We start from the raw sequence: 20,490 nt of genomic DNA on the forward strand, positions 1-20,490 counted from the left end.
ACCCAGGTAACTTTACAATTATAAGTATTTTATTAACCCCCGACGCAAAAACGACGGTCTGTTTGTCTGTCTGTCTGTGTGTGTGTCTGTCTGTGGAATCGTAGCTCCCGAACGGATGAACCGATTTAGATTTAGTTTTTTTTTGTTTGAAAGCTGATAACTCAGCTCGGAAACTGGAGTTTTCTTATTTCTTGAAATATGGAAGTAAAATGTATTCTTGAACGTTATATTGTTATGATTATAAAGCATGAATGTCAATGTCAATAATAAATGCGTTTAATAAGCAGAAATAACCGCTATGAACATTATACCTTTGAATGATTTATCGTTATTCTTAACATTTATAACACCTTGCGAGACAGGTCATTTTTTTTTTTTTTTTCAATAATCTTAATTTATAAATGTCAGTTAGATTGCAATTAATTATACCAACGGAATAATTTACATATACATTATACATAGATATATTATGATCCTTATCGTATCTAAATCTTATTTTTTGATTATAAGTAGAATCTGGATTACTTAAATCGAAATCAGTGGGCCGATTTTTGAGTCTCACGCGTTCGAATTCAGAAAATTATCACTGAAAATAATAAGCAAGTAACCGTTTTCAACCGGTATTTTAGTGACAGTGAGACTCAAAAATCGGCCCGCAGGTCGGTGTATATATAAAATCAGATGATTTGTTATTTTGGTCATAGCATAAAGCATGCTTTATTTTTATAACTTATGTTTGATACGGTAAAAATGCAATAATCAATGTCTTTATTAATCCTGCTTTAAAACAAGAAAAAAATTCTAGAGAATATAGGTTTACCCACAAGTCTCGTTTAAAAAAAACTGTTTAACTGTTATTTGTAAAACAGTGACACACCCACAAATTGAATGAGGAATAAAGACCGTCTTGTTTTTTAAGATTTACTTCTGATGTGTATCATGGAGCGACATCGTCTCTTAGACTAAGCTCATTAAATAAAGATTAAAAAAAAAAAAGATTTACTTAACACGTACACTGCGGTGGGGGGTCTAAAGACCTCTTACGAAGTATGGTTAGTTAGTTACGAGTGAAATAATTACGCCGCGACATAATATAATTGCCGTAGCGAAGGTGTTAAAATGTTGCTGTAAAATAATACCTACTGCACCAGTGCTCGAAACTAACGTTCATTAGATGATATCCTTTTGTGAAATTTATTGACAATGACATTATTTAAAGTGTCATCTACTGGGTTACACTGGTATTTTTACTTTATACTTTATGGCATTTTTATTCGTTTGGGGCAAAACTTTGAAAAGTTCTAGCTTTGTATCATTTTACGAAAAACTAACAACCTGTATCTACAATAAAATCAATAATTATGAAGGGATACAAATTTACCGGTATATAATTATGTATGAAACATTATATTCCAGCTGCAGAATACAAACGCCGTCGCCGAGTTTGTTTTTAACCGTTTTACTATTTCAAATTTTCTGTTACATAGTTCAAAAGTGGGTAAAAAAGTTACTAATTCAAAAATAACGGTACAATCACATACCCACTTTAAAAACTAAAACATTCCATTTTAAAAACTCAACAGCTGTCAAAACGCACACAAACTTTCTCATCAATACGCAAAACAAAAGACACTCACCAAAACATAACACGTTTCGAATTTCGAATACAGAACACGTTCACTACAACCGTTAGCACGTCCGTACACACTGGCCGACACTCCGCACTAAACTGTGCAGGCGATGCACTAGCGCCAATTCGAATTTTTTTTTTTTAATTACTATGGTTTTGACTGCCAGCTTATTCGGTTACATTGTATTACAGAATATCGATTTAACACTTTAAGTTCTCGCGATTTGTATACATATTTAAAGGCCACATACATGTCGAACGCGATTAATTAACTTTTTTTTAATAATGCTAATTATTAGCGTTCGATCTGTATGTGACTTTAAATATGAGAATATCGATTTGTATATTAACTGAATATTATTTGTGCAGGCGATGCACTATACAAGGTGCTCGCGAGGAACCCGCATAACTTGAACCACGCGTTTCTGAGGCCAAAAGAAAGAAAAAATGTTATATGAATTTTAAAATTTTTCGCAAAAAAAAAATATTTTTTTGTTTTTTTTTTTACTTTTTTGGACGTATTTTCACATATAAAGTAATTTTTATCCATGAAGTTGGCAATTAAAATGAGTTCCTTAATTTATTTTTCTAAAAACCAAATTTTTTGGAAGTTTTTCTTGTCACATTTTGACATCTATCAATGACTACTGTGAGACTATGCTCCACAACTGCGCATCAGCGCCGTTAAGAAGACCTTTTCTGAGTAACAATACGGAAATGTTTTTTTTTTTTAATTGGCAATAACTCTGAAACTAGACGAAATCTAGAAAAGTTTATACGACATTTTAGTCTTAAAATGTGACCAAGAATATGCCGTTAAAGTTATATGGGTTCCTCGCGAGCACCTTGTATATAGATCCAATTCCAATTAATCTTTTTTTTTATTATTATGGTCTTAACTGCCAGTTTATTTGGTTTACATTGTAGGAGTATTGTGTGTATAATTAATATATAATTGAATGGCAAATACGTTGAGGTCAATATATACCTTAGATATGGTATATATTTGATCTTTTAATGGAAACACCTGCTTTGTTACAAAGTAGATTGTAAAATAAGCCGTTATAATAAAAAACATAGTTTTAAAATGTCAGAGTATCAAATTATCCGACTATTTACCATTTTTACCCGACTACGACGGCAATGCAAAAGAAGAGGTTATGTTTTTGACCAGTGTGTAATGATTCGTTAAAAATAAAATCCAATGTATTTTAACAATATTAAGTAGATACTTAATTAAATATTGTATTATGTATAAGAACGTATAAATTATTTTCAAAATACCTTCCAATTATAGGTACTTACTTACTTATAAATTAATACTGACAATAATATATCGTTACATAAATTATTAGGGTGTGTAATGATTGGTATAACTTTTTTTGGTATAATAACATTTGATATAACAACATTTCGTATATATTTAACGGATATAATCACTCATTTGACATAATTAACATTTGGTATAACCACAAAATATCTACTTTTATTTTGTATAATCATTATTTCGTATAACACTTATTTATAATAACCGTTAAATATATGGTATAACTATCTATTGATATACGACTAGTATAATATAACTAGCAAACAGTATAAAACATTTCATTAATTAATTTTATTCTTTTTTGAAGGGATCACAGTTCTAACCTAACCTAACCTACTTTTCTGATAGCAGTACATATGTTTAAGGGTCACAGTTCTAACCTAACCTAACCTATTTTTCTGGTAGCAGCGCGTTGTGTGTAGGGGTCACAGTTCTAAGTTATCTACTTTTCCGGTAAATGGTGATGGATCTAATTTATTGTACAATTGTTTTTTATTCTGTGCTTTAGAAAGAATTTGTATTATACAATTTATTTATTATCGGAAATAAGCATTATACTCAAAGTATGTTATAATAAATGTTATTCGAAAAAATGATCATTATATTAAATAAGAATTATACAATTTGTTAGTATATTATTTGTTGTTATACGATTCAATAATTATATCAAATGATCGTTATAACGACTAAAAATATATCAAAAAAAGTTATATCGATCGATACGCACCCAAATTATTAGGCCCACTTGCACCAACCACTTAACTCAGGGTTAGTGAGCTGTCATCTGTCAAATTCCATATAAAATGGTGGGTTAACCCTCCATTTTCGTTGGTGCTGGCCTTTAATGAACTTCGTAAATTTGGTCATCGTAAAAAAACATTAAACTGAACCCAAGTTTACCGTTATTTTTTTTATATTTTATCAGAATATGGACTCGAAACACGGTCATATTAGGTGCCAACCACCGGTACACACGGATAACACTTTCACTACCTTCGTGCCCAGCTTATGGGTCACATGAAGCTTTAGCCAAAGCAGTAAATTTGATGGTTCAATTTTGGACAGTGAACGTGTTCACTTAATTATGACCTTTACACACGTTAGCGATAACAGTTTCATTATGATCGACCGATTTAATTATTTTTCATTTAAAATCTACATACAGAACGAACTCTACAGGAAGAACATTATTTATCTATTCCATAATACAATATTTATTGATGGTCCTGTTTCATTACAGAGTGGGGCCTGTAACAAAGGCGAAGAATTGAACTGTAGGCTATTCTCCTTATACTGATCAACATTTGTTCAGTGACTTTTAAAAATTATGAAGTCTTTAAATTTTTAATTTTTTATACAAAATAAATATTAGCTTCAATGTACGCCATTATTGTTGTCATTGACGTTGTCTGTCACACTTTAGACTTAACAGAATTCGCAATACATTACCTCTTAGAAAAAACTTTCAAGGGTGATAAAAATCAAAATACAAGTTATTTTTAAAAGTCGCCGAACAAATGTTGATCAGTATAAGGAGAATAGCCTAGAGTTCAATTCTTCGCCTTTGTTACAGGCCCCACTCTGTATATGTACGGTATATTTAGGTTTATTTTAATTCCTATTTATATATGTTAATTAGTATTAAGATTATTTGACGTTTTCTATCACTCACTGCATCACCTATCACCTACTCAAATCAGTTGTTTTTTGTGTCTTGTCTCCACTACCCAAAGGTTGTCTGGAAGAGATCGCACTTTAGCGATAAGACCGCCTGTTGTCTACCATAGTTAATTAAAGTTATGTGCTTTTATTTTTTTTATGTAATCTTGTTATATTGGTGAACAATAAAGAATATTTGTATTGTATTGTACATACTCGTAGAAAGAAAACCCTACCTATCTTTCACACTAGACAGCGAAAAATAATTTAAAATACGTTTGTCTGCGCCTATTTTTGAAAAAAGGTAGTCATCAACTATTCTGTTAGCCAGCAATGATCTACAAATAAAATAAATAAAAATAAATAAATATTGGGGGACATCTTACACAGATCAACTTAGCCCCAAACTAAGCAAAGCTTGTACTATAGGTGCTAAGCGACGATATACATACTTTTAAATAGCCAAACGTTTTGAACTTAAAGTACTTAGATCAAGTTAATATTGAAGTTCTTTACTAATTAACCCTTAGTTTCATTGCGCTATAGTGTAATAGGTACCCGTGTCACAGAAGTTATAATAAATAGTACTACCGCACAGTATGGCCACTCCCGCTCCCCGCTGAAAGTGCCGCCCACCCCCTCTCGGTTACCTCACAGTTACCGCTTGTCAAAAAATGCGAACAATCGACCTGTTATATTTCACTCATACAAGCATGGTAGGTACGCGTTCACCTACACGAGCTTAGACTGTGTGCTAGGAACGCGTCTCTGTAATGCACTTTGTATATGTGCATTTCTTTTTTTTGCCACTTTTATGAAATGTGATATTTTTGAAAAAAATTATGCAATTTCTACTCAGAATCACTAGCTTTTTCAATACTAGTAGTTAAAAAAATTGTCCCTTACGATTTTTTCTTATTTTGTTACCATTTTCCGTACATGTTGTGTGGGGTAACAAAAGAGGAAAGTAACAAAAATGTATGGAAATTCTGGGACACTTTGTCTCCAAGTGAGATTGAAAGTACTCGTGATTCTGAGTACAATTGACCTAAAATTCCCTAAAAAATCAAAATAAAAAATGGCAAAAAAAAAGAAATGCTCATATATGTCTGCGTCTGAATACTCACAATAGAATAGAATAGAATAAACATTTATTTGTAAACACAGGCAAGACAAAATACACATAATAGCATAATATTGTGTTTTGTGTATTTCTATTTGTAAATGACGATCCTTATTGGGAGAAAATATTCATTTTATTATTTTCAATTTATAATGTAATTTTCGACGATCATGATGAGAAGATAAACATAACTTTGGCATGTAACAAATTTATAGTGTAATTTTTATCATGAAATAAAGAAATCTAAATCTAAATCTAGCAACAATACAAGCCTCATTGAGCTTACCGTGTGTCTTAGTCAACCTGTGTACAACCAGTACTTTCATTTTATTCATATAATCCTAAGCAAACTACAGATTTCTCTCTTTATTCGTAAACGTTCACTAAAGTTATCAGGCCGATACAGTTCGTTTGTCCTTTTCTATCACACCAATACGTCGGAAAGGGACAATAGTTATTTGTTATACAAGGGGGCAAAGTTGTATTTTAACGCCGAGTGTGGAATTGAAAACGAGCAAGTGAAAGGATTCTATAGTTGAACCACGAGCGAAGCGAGTGGTTCGAGAATAGAATCCTGAACTTGCGAGTTTTTTAACACACGAGAAGTAAAATACATTTGCACCCGAGTGTAACACAAAACTTTTCCCCTCACTGTAGCGAGGAAACTACAACGCAAAAAATGCGTTTATCACTGCTTCCAGTAGTTCCACAGGTGGTAAATCATCTTTATTACTATATTCACCCACTTTTATCAATTTTAAAGCAGTTAACTAGACTTTATTCAAGGTCAAATTACTTTACCCACTAGTGGATAAAATGCGTTTTTACCCGCTGGTATTAAAGGACAAAACACGTGTTTCCGAGCTAGTGAGGGGAAAACGAACTTTATCGGCTTAATAACTTTAGTGTATAGGTACGTTTATGAATAAATGGGTTAATTTTAAAATGTCATTGGAAGCTCTCCTTCAAAGTCAACACTGTGCTGCAAAATTTTTAACCCCCGACGCAAAAACGACGGGGTGTTATAAGTTTCACGTGTCTGTCTGTCTGTCTGCCTGCCTGTCTGTCTGTTTGTCTGTCTGTCTGCGTGTGTGTCTGTCTGTGGCATCGTAGCTCCCGAACGGATGAACCGATTTTGTTTTTTTTTTATTTGAAAGCTGAATTAGTCTGGAGTGTTCTTAGCCATATTTCATGAAAATCGGTCCACTATGTCGTGGTCCGGGGTTTTTTCCAAAATTTTAATTTTGTGGTTAGCTTATTTCATACAACAACTCTATAGACCGTGCAGGTGTTAGAAAAACATACAAAGTTAAATTTAATGTCAACGACGAAGGAAGAAATAAACAAAAATGTAAAAATTTATAATATAATATGTCTTTGTAATAATAATATATAACGAATGATCCATAAATAATAAAAATACTTAAACATCACACAATAAGAAGCTATTCTAGACAGCTACACAAATATTTTTATATTGCTTGATAAATATAAGTAGGTATTAAATAAACGATAAAATAACAATAGACAGTAAGAAAAGAATAGCATAACATAAAACACATAAAAGGAAAATATTTATATTCTGCAATAAAACTACGTTGTCATTTAAAAAATACATACATACAATCACGCCTGCATCCCACAAAGGGGTAGGCAGAACACATGAAACTACTAAAGCTTCAGTGCCACTCTTGGCAAATAAGGGGTTGAAAGAAAACGAAACTGTGACATTGCAGTGACAGGTTGCCAGCCTCTCGCCTACGCCACAATTTAACCCATATCCCAGAGTCACCTTCTACGACACCCACGGGAAAAATGGGGGTGGTGAAATTCTTAACCCGTCACCACACAGGCATTTAAAAAATAACCTTTCAATAACAGTTTTCATTATTTGCCAATTTTAAACTTTGCTGCATACAGAGATTTATATAAACTAACCTAACCACAAAATTAAAATTAAAAAAAAAAACCCCGACCGCGACATAGTAGACCGATTTTCATGAAACATGTCTAAGAACACTCCCGACTAACTCAGCTTTCAAACAAAAAAACTAAATCGAAATCGGTTCATCCATTCGGGAGCTACGATGCCACAGACAGACACACACATAGACGGACAAACAGACAGACAGACAGACACGTCAAACTTATAACACTCCGTCGTTTTTGTGTCGTCGTCGTGTTAAAAATGGCGGACTGTTAATAGTTATTTGTTATACAAGGGGGCAAAGTTGTATTTTAACGCCAAGTGTGGAATTAAAACACGAGACGTAAAATACATTTGCACACGAGTGTAACACAAAACTTTTCCCCTCACTATAGCGAGGAAACTACAACGCAAAAAATGCGTTTATCACTGCTTCCAGTAGTTCCACAGGTGGTAAATCATCTTTATTACTAGATTCACCTACTTTTGTCAATTTTAAAGCAGTTAATTTGACTTTATTCAAGGTCAAATTACTTTACCCACTAGTGGACAAAATGCGTTTTTACCCGCTGGTATTAAAGGACAAAACACGTGTTTACGAGCTAGTGAGGGGAAAAAGGCTTTGTCGGGCACAGATCTTTGTCTAAGTGCAGCGTTGTGGTTGTTTTTAACCCCCGACGCAATCACGACGGGGTTATTATAAGTTTGACGTGTAAGTCTGACTGTTTGTCTGTCTGATTGTGTGTGTCTGTCTGTGGCATCATAGCTCCCAAACAGATTGACCGATTTTGATTTTTTTTTTTTAAGGATAAGATTGCCGCAATACTGTGCGACTTGTCAAAGGCATTTGACGTCATTAGCCACGAATTACTCCTGGAAAAATTGAAAATGTATGGAATCACAGGCACTGCCCATGAACTGTATACCTCATTCCTGTCAGACCGCAAGCAAGTCGTGAAATTACTCAATGACGGCAAGTCAATCCAGTCTGATGTGGGATGCATAAATATTGGTATTCCTCAGGGTTCGTCCCTCGGAAATACCTTGTTTTTGTTATTTGTGAACGACCTACCATCGAATATTGGAGCTGGCTTGCCTGTATTGTTTGCGGATGACACGAATGTATTAGTTGGTGCAAGTACTTATGACCAGTTGGCTTTAAAAATTAATGATGCTTGCCACCAATTGCAGGCATGGTTTTCAGCAAATGGTCTCTTACTCAATTTTTCTAAAACAAATATAATGTTATTTTCCGGTCGAAAGGTACAACCACCATCATGCATGGCTAATTTTCCGATGCCCGTGTGCGAACAGAGTAAGTTTTTAGGGTTCCTGATAGACAACACTCTGAATTGGAAATGCCATGTTGACAATCTTTGTGATCGATTGGGTGGTGCGTCGTTTGCGTTGAGGAAGCTGAAGCCTCTTATCTACGCAGAAGCCTTAAAGCAGGTGTACTTTGCGCATTTCCACTCTATCATGGCATACGGATCGCTGCTCTGGGGAAACTCATCAGATACAATAAGAGTCGTTATAATGCAGAAACGTGCAATACGTATACTTGCTGGAGTAAGAGACAGGCACCCTTGCAGAGAGCTCTTTATTTCTCAACGTATAATGACGCACTACGCACAATATATGTTTGATATACTGTTATTTGTTAGGAAAAACATATCTCAATTTGCTCGCGTTGCCTGTCCGGGCAAACAGCTTCGAGCTACAGGCCGTCTGAGAACAGTCCCCCGTCGCATGGCACTTTCAAGAAAGAACCCGCGTGTCATCGGCCCTACTTACTACGAACACTTACCTGCCGATCTTAGGAATGAGCCATATGACGAAGCATTTAAGCGCAAATTGAGAAACCTTTTGTTAGACAACCCTCTGTACTCTGTAAATGAGTACATGGAATTGAATTTGTGATAGCATGCATTTGATTACACTGACTCGGATTTTATTTCATTTCTTAATTTTATTGTGTTTTGTGTATTTCTATTTGTAAATGACGATCCTTATTGGGAGAAAATATTCATTTTATTATTTTCAATTTATAATGTAATTTTCGACGATCATGATGAGAAGATAAACATAACTTTGGCATGTAACAAATTTATAGTGTAACTAGCTTTTACCCGCGGCTTCGCCCGCGTAATAAAAATATTCTTATTGAAACGTTTACAAAAAATAAGATTTTCATTTGGATCCGTAGGTTTCTTTGTAGGTACATCTGTCCGCGATTATTTCGATTCAGGTAAAGCGGGGCAATTTTCGACTGGGGGGCCATTGTAACTGATCTATTTGCTGTACTGTCCGGTTTTGGCTGACTGTACCTTACACATATTACTATCGTTTTTAAAGAAATTCTTGCAATGATTGTAGAATTGTTACACAGCGACCACAGCGTAGGTAGTAGGTACGAATATGTATGAATTTTACCTATATAAATATTTATACTGGGGAAACTTCATACAACCCACATAGCCAGTATCTCGACGCTATGGTCGGTAGGGTAAAAAGTACTTCCTTGCATTATCGCTTACAATTTTTTCCATTTTGCTTATATTGCAAACGTAAACATATAAAAGGCAAGCAAACAACGATCTTCTTACAGCACATTGAATGTAATAGTTATTACGGATGCAGGATACTCACCGATGCCTACTTACTAATCCCTTCCCACTGAGCCACCTGCATTTTACACTGCCTATATATCGATTGCCGACCGATTATTCCGACCCCAATCCCTATTCTTATCCTCGTCCCTATCTCTATCTTTGTCCCCGTCCCTGTCCCTGTCCCTGTCCCTGTCCCTGTCCCTGTCCCTGTCCCTGTCCCTGTCCCTGTCCCTGTCCCTGTCCCTGTCCCTGTCCCTGTCCCTGTCCCTGTCCCTGTCCCTGTCCCTGTCCCTGTCCCTGTCCCTGTCCCTGTCCCTGTCCCTGTCCCTGTCCCTGTCCCTGTCCCTGTCCCTGTCCCTGTCCCTGTCCCTGTCCCTGTCCCTGTCCCTGTCCCTGTCCCTGTCCCTGTCCCTGTCCCTGTCCCTGTCCCTGTCCCTGTCCCTGTCCCTGTCCCTGTCCCTGTCCCTGTCCCCCTGTCCCTGTCCCTGTCCCTGTCCCTGTCCCTGTCCCTGTCCCTGTCCCTGTCCCTGTCCCTGTCCCTGTCCCTGTCCCTGTCCCTGTCCCTGTCCCTGTCCCTGTCCCTGTCCCTGTCCCTGTCCCTGTCCCTGTCCCTGTCCCTGTCCCTGTCCCTGTCCCTGTCCCTGTCCCTGTCCTGTCCCTGTCCCTGTCCCTGTCCCTGTCCCTGTCCCTGTCCCTGTCCCTGTCCCTGTCCCTGTCCCTGTCCCTGTCCCTGTCCCTGTCCCTGTCCCTGTCCCTGTCCCTGTCCTGTCCCTGTCCCTGTCCCTGTCCCTGTCCCTGTCCCTGTCCCTGTCCCTGTCCCTGTCCCTGTCCCTGTCCCTGTCCCTGTCCCTGTCCTGTCCCTATCCCTATCCCTATCCCTATCCCTATCCCTATCCCTATCCCTATCCCTATCCCTATCCCTATCCCTATCCTATCCCTATCCTATCCCTATCCCTATCCCTATCCCTATCCTATCCCTATCCCTATCCCTATCCTATCCCTATCCTATCCCTATCCTATCCTATCCTATCCTATCCCTATCCTATCCCTATCCCTATCCTATCCCTATCCCTATCCCTATCCTATCCCTATCCTATCCCTATCCCTATCCCTATCCCTATCCTATCCCTATCCCTATCCCTATCCCTATCCCTATCCCTATCCTATCCCTATCCTATCCTATCCTATCCCTATCCTATCCTATCTATCCCTATCCCTATCCTATCCCTATCCCTATCCCTATCCCTATCCTATCCTATCCCTATCCCTATCCCTATCCTATCCCTATCCCTATCCCTATCCCTATCCTATCCCTATCCCTATCCTATCCCTATCCCTATCCCTATCCTATCCCTATCCCTATCCCTATCCCTATCCTATCCTATCCCTATCCCTATCCCTATCCCTATCCCTATCCCTATCCCTATCCCTATCCCTATCCCTATCCCTATCCTATCCCTATCCCTATCCCTATCCCTATCCCTATCCCTATCCCTATCCCTATCCCTAACCCTGTCGCTGTCCCTGTCCCTGTCCCTGTCCCTGTCCCTGTCCCTGTCCCTGTCCCTGTCCCTGTCCCTGTCCCTGTCCCTGGCCCTGTCCCTGTCCTTGCCCCTGTCCCTGTCCCTGTCCCTGGCCCTGTCCCTGTCCTTGCCCCTGTAAAATTATCATGCTAGGAGGTGAACTTTGAAAAATCCTTTCTTAGTGCTCCTCTAAGGAACTTCCGTGTCAATTTGAAATCTCTTGAACCAGAAGTAAAGATAAAAACTAAAGCTATACTTATGGCTATTTTGGATATTTTAACCCCATTGCACAACAACAGGGGAGAAAATTTCTTTTCCACCTCATTAGATTTTAAAATCGTTGTATTTATCGTGATCAGCGACCCGATAAACCATAAAAACGATACCCTTATTGTGTTTTTGACTTTACCCCCTTTGCACCCCTTTAGGGGTCAAATTTTCAAAAAACCTGAAACATGTATTTAGTCATATGTCTTTAGGAATCCTCCTGTGAAGTTTCGAATAAAATAGTCAAACTAATCTTGTTTCCCCATACAAACTTTGAACCCCCATTTCACCCTTTTAAGAGGAAAATTTTGAAAAATCCTTTCTTAGTTCTCCTCTACACCATATAAGGAACCTATATGCCAAATTTGATATCTCTAGGACCAGCGGTATCGGCTGTGTTGATATGTCAATCAGTCAGTCAATATCTTCTTTTATATATTTAAACCCCATTGCACCACAACAAGGGAGAAGGTATTTCACTTCCGCCTCGTTAGATTTTAAAAACGTTGTATTTATCGTGATCAGCGACCCGATAAACCATAAAACCGATACCCATATTGATTTTTTTACTTTATCACCCCCTTTTCACCCTTTTAGGGGTTAAATTTTCAAAAAACCTGAAACACGTATTCAGTCATATGTATTAAGGAATCTTCCTGTGAAGTTTCGAATAAAATAGTCAAACTAATCTTGTTTCCCCATACAAACTTTGAACCCCCATTTGACCCCCTTAGGAGGTGAATTTTGGAAAATCCTTTCTTAGTGCTCCTCTACACTATATAAGGAACCTATGTGCCAAATTTGAAATCTCTAGGACCAGCGGTTTCGGCTGTGCGTTGATATGTCAGTCAGTCAGTCAGTCAGTCAGTCAGTCAGTCAGTCAGTCAGTCAGTCAGTCAGCTTCTTCTTTTATATATTTAGATTTTTATCATGAAATAAAGAAATCTAAATCTAAATCTAAATCTAAAGCTGAATTAGTCTGGAGTGTTCTTAGCCATTTTTCATAAAAATCGGACCACTTGCTGCATGATAGTCATAAATTCTAGTCATAGTTATAGGAAACGCTGTATGAAACTAGTTTTCAATAAGATTTTGCATGCCCTCTAGCTGGCTGAATACACTGCACTTTACATTTGTTTGATACCATTCTTGCAAATAAATGATTTGATATTTGATACTTTGTCGGAGTTTTTTCAAAATTTTAATTTTATATCGTGGTTAATTGGTTATACCTTAGTTAAAACGTTCCTTAGTTTACTATAATTTGCTAGATAAATTTGCGTATAGTTCCCCTATTTTTAACCCCCGACGCAAAAACGACGGGGTGTTATAAGTTTGACGTGTCTGTCTGTCTGTCTGTGTGTGTGTCTGTCTGTGGCATCGTAGCTCCCGAACGGATGAACCGATTTAGATTTAGTTTTTTTTTGTCTGAAAGCTGAGTTAGTCGGGAGTGTTCACTCATGAAAATCGGTCTACTATGTCGCGGTCGGGGGTTTTTCAAAATTTTAATTAATGGCTAAATACTATATGGTTATTTCATACCATTTTTTACACAATAATATTATCGTCTTATCAATATTGTTTGTTTATCCAGCTTGGAACACTTGGAGGCATTGGTCATTTTTTCTTTGTATTGACATTTGTTTAATGTTTATTGTTTGTTTTTCTAGCGGTCCGACCCGTAATCTAGGTAAACCCCCCGAGAAAGCACAGTCGGCAAACAACAACACAAACCAGACGGGCAGGATTCGCAGTCGTTCACCTTTTAACCGACATTTACGATATTTAAATATACGGATGTTGTCTCGGCAAAGCACGACGAATTTTAGTTGGATCAACTCAGGCATAATCATAAGCATAATTAATTATCTTTCGATGATTCCGGGGCAACCTGCCGAATTATACGCCCGGACAGACAACGCAACGAAGCCTCGACGTTACGTTGTCACCTAAATCTAGTTAATTTGTGATGTTCTGATTTTTTTCTTACTTTTATGTGTTTATCTTTTATGTATTTTTAACCTCCGACGCAAAAACGACGGGTGTTATAAGTTTGACGTGTCTGTCTGTCAGTCTGTCTGTTTGTCTGTCTGTCTGTGTGTGTGTCTGTCTGTGGCATCGTAGCTTCCGAACGGATGAACCGATTTAGATTTAGTTTTTTTTGTCTGAAAGCTGAGTTAGTCGGGAGTGTTCTTAGCCATGTTTCATGAAAATCGGTCCACTAGGTCGCGGTCGGGGTTTTTTCAAAATTTTAATTTTTTAGTTACTAAGTTGCTTTGGTTTTTATTGTTATACTGTGTAACGTATTTGAAATTTAATAAAAATTAGTGACTCCGTAGAGCTGCTGGGCCACCCCAGGAGTCAAAGAATATAATTATGTGATCGATGCGGCAGGAAATGCTGATCGGCCATTGGCTTGCGGCCATCACAACAGATGTAGGCTGTACTCTGCTTCTTCAGGATACCTCCTTATTTATTTACCATAGAGGAATAAGTAAGGGAAGAGTTGTACAGTGAGACAATCACGCGTCAAATAGCGTGAAATATCAGTACCACTACTCGATACTAGGTGGCAACAGTGTTTCGTCGGCCAAAAATTTTATATTAGAACAATTTTCAACTTATATTACAAGCATGCTATTGTAATATTAGCTAAAAATTGGTGATCATTAGACTCTTCGTTCGTCGCGACATCTATTGACAAGTAGCAGTACTAATAATTTACGCTAGTTAGATGTCACTTAACTATACCTATACAAATAACTCGTATTTACCGATTTATGGAGTTACAACTCTTTGTCTACAACTTTTGAGAATGAAGATCTTTGTGTCTTTGAGGTCCACGGATACACGATGACCGACATACGGGTGTTCCAATCAATTCTCGCGGAACCCCTCTCAAAGACTGCCGAATTTGTATATAGTTAAGAGTTTTGAATGATTCACGGTTATTTTCATTAGACTTATATTGAAGGAAGGCGAAGGAGGGTAGATCGCGCGCTGTCTATGTAACTTTAACATCCACTCGCCTTCGTCAGTTTTCCGTGATCATGATGCATGCAACTGCGTCGAAATATCGGGAGCTCGACAAAAATCAAAAAGGTAATCACGGTCTATATCCCGGTCAATATAAGTCTTTGTATATAGTTTCTTTTATAGATAAATATACAAATTCGTTTTTTTTTTTACCTACTTTTGTTTTGACTTATTATTTATCATGAGTTTGTATATTTATTGTTGATAATATGAAGTGGCCTAACGGAACCAAGAGTCCCATGGACCAAGGCTCCAAAATAAATTAATAAAAACAGATTTAAAGACTACAACTATCATCTGCAAAGATGCTGTGCCCAATGATGATGTCACGTTGATATATCAAATATCACGTTCGGCGAAAATTTTCAAATCATATGGAGACCCATCACCTTCTAGCCGCTGCGAGTACTTATGATGGGTCTCCATAGATTATGACTATGACGAAACACGAGAGAGCCCTAAGGCCTCATGCGTGAGAGCAGTGGTATGTATAGAAGCTCAAATATTATATTACGCATTTTTCGGAAATATCTGTAATAAATACATCACCTTAATATTATAAATGGGAAAGTGTATGTCCCTCTGGAGAGGTATGTCTTCTTGTGTTTTGCTGACCCCCCCCCCCCCCCCTCACTTCCCTAAAATGGGGGGGGGGCAGCCTGTATGGAGCATTCCGGCAAGAGCATTCATAAAAATTACCTTCAAGTAAGTACAAAATGAACTCATTAACACTTGAACTGCGCACGTGTCTAGTAAACTATAATTAGAAAATGTTCCCACAGCTGCTCTGATGGACCTTTAATGACTCCTTCGATTATGGCTGTCCGTGCTTCCGCCATTTTATTTACCTATTTCAATATACGCGGTGTAACGTGAGTCACCCGAAAAAATAATCATGCAGTCAGATCCGCAGTGCAGGTTTCGACTTATTACAGAGTATGCATAGGTACACCTTTTTGTACATGGTTTCGTCAGAATAAAACATATATCCATAACAAAAAACACAAAATAGTTGAAAAAAAAAACCGACATTATGGACCGATTTTTATCAAACATGACTATGAACACTCCCAACTAATTCAGCTTTCAAACAAAAAAAAAGAAATATAAATCGGTTCATCCCTTTGAAAGCTACGATGCCGCAGACAGAGGCACACACACACACACACACACACACACATATACGCACACACAAACAGACAATTAGACAGTCACGTCTAACTTATAACACCCCGTCGTTTTTGCGTCGGGGGTTAAAAATATAACCTGGCAGGCAATTATGGTCGCGCGATAAGTGATAAAATAGCAGGCCGTCCCTATCGCACTATTTGTAAGTGCGATAGGGACGGCCTGATATTTTTAACCGACTTCAAAAAAGGAGGAGGTTCTCAATTCGACTGAATGTTTTTTTTTTTTTTTTTTTTATTTTTTTTTTGTATGTATGTTACTCGATATCTCCGAGAATCGTGGACCGATTTTCAAAATTTTTTTTTTGATCGAACCGGTATAACCCCGAGATGGTCCCATTGGCACCAAGTCAGGGTCTGATGATGGGATCCTGGAGAAATCGAGGGAACTCTTCAAATGTTATAGGCTTATGTAATGTTTTTAGTCTATTTTTCAAAGGTACACCAGTATTTACGTCTGATGGTAATAATTTTATGTGGCTGAGCTGATGATGGAAGGTCAACTCCTCAATGGTTAGGAGTTTAAGGATAATTCTTTCACTACTGTACATGTATTCGAACTGATACATATAATATCACTAGGAACCACTAAAAATCAACTGAGCTGATGATGGAAGGTCAACTCCTCAATGGTTAGGAGTTAAAGGATAATTCTTTCACTACTGTACATGTATTCGGACTGATACATATAATATCACTAGGAACCACTAAAAATCAACAAATATATAAACTTTTTAACAAAAAATAAAACCGCCTTCAAAAATAAGCGCGTTACAAAACACGGAGAAACTAAAAAGCCAAAAATAATAAACCTTTCAATTCAGATTTCTTATCGTATTGCAATAAGCTAAACATCCAAATTATAAACAAATCAATTATTTTTGGAGTCGGTACCAGCCTGTGTATGGTTGGGTGGGGCAAACAGGCAATAGCAAGGCGACGAACAGGTCTGGTACCGACTACAAAAATAATTGATTTGTTTATAATTTGGATGTTTAGCTTATTGCAATACGATAAGAAATCTGAATTGAAAGGTTTATTATTTTTGGCTTTTTAGTTTCTCCGTGTTTTGTAACGCGCTTATTTTCACGTTAAAAAACTTATAACAAGAGATTTAAAACGTAGATCCAGGGACTCTGTGAAAACACTAGATGAGTCAGAGTTGTGCAAATCTAATTAGAGTAGCGTTACTAATCGGATTTGAAGTTGGAGACGCCAACCATAGCGTCTGAGAACCGACGTTCAAATTTGAATAGTTTACTTTTCATCTCCTGTTTCAGCGCTAAGAAAATATTTGTTTCATTTCAGCACTGTTTTTAATGCAAATGTTTTCGCAATACCATTTAAGATTATGTAACTTCGTAAAAATATGTTTTAATAATAATCAATAATATAAACAGGTCCTAAAGTCATCGTCCGCTTCGTTCGACGTATTTTAAACTAATATGAACTACAAGAATTTTACAAACAGGTTATGTAACTAATAAACATAATAGAGAAATTCCCATCAAGTTTGTACATTTGTATCACGTCTCCGATTTGGATAAAAATTGGTAGGCTGATAGAGTCCATGATGCTGAGCAAGATCCACTAGGTTTCCCAAAATGTCCTATGTAGTTTGTATGAAACCTTCCTTTTTTGTTACCAGATTTCTATAGGTACATTTTCGGTAACAAAAAAGGAAAGTTTCATACAATCAACCTAGGACATTTTGGGGAAACTTAGTGGATCTTGATCAGCATCATGGACTCTACCAGCCTACCAATTTTTATCCAAATCGGAGACGTGATACAAATGTACAAACTTAACGGGAAATGCTGAATAACGTTATACTAGATTTCTATCTACGTCCAAAATAAATTATTTTAAATGGCGTACTCTGGATACATGAAATATTAAGAAGTAGCATGCTTTTATTTATTTTCAGACATGTACATTATTAATAGAGGATGAAATATTTTATGTAGATAAAAAGTTTCAGACTAATTACATGTTATATGAATAGTAGATTATTTATTAAATAGCTTTTAAAGATACACCAATAAATTATGTAACATTCCATACTATACTAACCGAACCTTGAATATTTACCTATCTTAGGTAGAATTTATGATAAATAAAGGATTAAATAAAGGCCCTTTGTTATTCTGTTTTCGTTAATTCTGATGGTGATAAAATGATAATGTATTACATTATTGATGATAACAGTATTTCAGAGACAAAACTATCGTCAAGGACGCCTATAAGTACAGTCAAGGTATTAAATATAGATGCAGACAGAGATAGAGAGATTTAGATATGTTATTCTAATAACGTGTACACATGTAGGTATATCACGACCCAGTAGTGAGAATTGTAAAAGTACTATAATATAGTTTATTTTGATTGTAAAATAAAATTGCATGTGACTTATACTGTGATGCAGACAAAGAGTCAAATATATGTATACACGACTTTATGGCTTATACGTTAAGGTTGTGAATACATAATTATTTTTGGCACTTTGTCCGGATGTATAATTGTATAGGTATAGTTAAATTTTGTCAGTTTTGATAATGAGGAAGGTACGCAATTAAGGAAGTAAACAATAGGATTAATATATGATGATTCGATAAGAAAACCGGCACTTGTCCTTTTATAATAGGTAGGTACCTAGTACCTACTGGAAGTAAGTTTCTGATCTATTATACACAGAGATCGGATATCTGGACGTCATTCTAACAACATAAGGTTCATTATTCCGAAAACGTCATACAATTGACGCCCAACTGTCCGATCTCTGATTATATATGAATGAAACGTAAAACTAATATTATCAATTAATAAAGGTTTCATAGGCATTTGCGTATATGTATAAATTTATTTCACCGAAAACATTTTTTAGTCAAAAAATTAAGTCCTAAAATATGACAAAGGAGGAACGTTCCAAGGTGTTAATTTAGGTTTTTTGTGAATTTTAAAAGAGAGTACACTTTTAACAAATAAAAAAGCATGGGCTTTTAATATGTCTATCACTATTATTGATTCATTAATCAACATTTGAGCTATTTCTATCAATCAATCCAGTTACATCACAAAAAATTTACTGTTATAACGAAGCGGTCAAATACTGCAAGCAACGTTCACCTTTCGCACAAGATTTAAATCACTTTCGCACAGACCGTTATGTAAAGTAACTGTAGGGTGGCAAAATGCGCAAAATGCCTCGGGCCCCTGGCCAGAGTGGCCCAGATTGACCGAATTTGCCAAAACATAAGCTTCAACTAGTATATAAGGTGCATTAAGGTAATTCCGAATGACAGAAATGCTCTGGTAATTCTGAAAGGGGAATCTTGATATGATGGAAATAATGGTGATTTTTGTGCGACTTTCGAAATTAGACTACTTTCGGAATTACCCCAATGCACCTTACAGACAAGGTTCTGTACCTAAACTTGAGAAAAGCCCGCCTTAGTAGAACCCAACAGTTTCATGCAACTGCAAGAATCAAATAGATATTTTAATGTAGTTGTACAACATTCATAATGTAAAATATAAACGTTGTCCATTTCTGAATGACTTTTTAAAGAGTCGTTAGTTTTCCTTATATGAGTCGCAATTTGACCTTCTTATTGACGCAATTGTACGACTTGTAACGTAAAACGTCGCAATTTTGCTATCAAAAAGTTGCAATGCTGCTATCAAAAAGTCGCATGCAGAGCATCATCCGCGATTTTCCAATCCATATATATATATGTAGTAGTTAATCTTTCTCGGTAGCTAGAAAGAGACACTTTTATGATGACACCTCCACATTTTATCTTTTCAAAATCCGAGTACGCTTACTGCGACAGTTTCGACCGCCATTATGTACAGTCACCGACAATAACATCGTACAAAAAAGACCAAGAAAATATCTGACACAATCTTATTTCTACAGCCATAAGAGCAGATATTTATGCAGTATTATTTTTATACGTTATTGCCGGTGACTGTAAAGCCTGGCGTCCACTAGGCTCGTCGAGTCTCACGCCTTTGCATTTCTTATGAAACTGCGACCATTAGCGACGCGTCGAATCGCATTCAAATGTATGAGGATTCGATTCGACGCGGCTCGATTTCGCCTAAGTGGACGCCAGGCTGAATAAAGACGCCTTCTCCAGACAAGGGCGGTCGTAAGCGGCGGCTCTCGCAGACGCCGCAGGCCGTGGTGCAGCCCA

At 36.9% G+C, this 20,490-nt stretch overlaps 1 protein-coding gene across 3 annotated transcripts in view; it reads right to left on the reverse strand.

The window, feature by feature from the left end:
* The window catches only part of LOC125242608 (angiotensin-converting enzyme-like), a 120,368-nt gene that overhangs the window by 44,855 nt on the left and 55,023 nt on the right, over nt 1-20,490 (reverse strand). Inside the window, exon 1 of one of the 3 annotated variants that reach the window (XM_048151407.1) lies at nt 1,638-1,708. The exons of the other annotated variants lie outside the window; for them this stretch is intronic. The gene's annotated coding sequence lies outside the window, so the exon portion shown is untranslated. Of the gene's footprint in view, nt 1-1,637; nt 1,709-20,490 lie in introns of those variants that run through there. 3 annotated transcript variants of the gene reach the window in all.

This window comes from Leguminivora glycinivorella, chromosome 3, assembly GCF_023078275.1.
Source record: "Leguminivora glycinivorella isolate SPB_JAAS2020 chromosome 3, LegGlyc_1.1, whole genome shotgun sequence".
NCBI classification, from domain to species: Eukaryota; Metazoa; Arthropoda; class Insecta; order Lepidoptera; family Tortricidae; genus Leguminivora; species Leguminivora glycinivorella.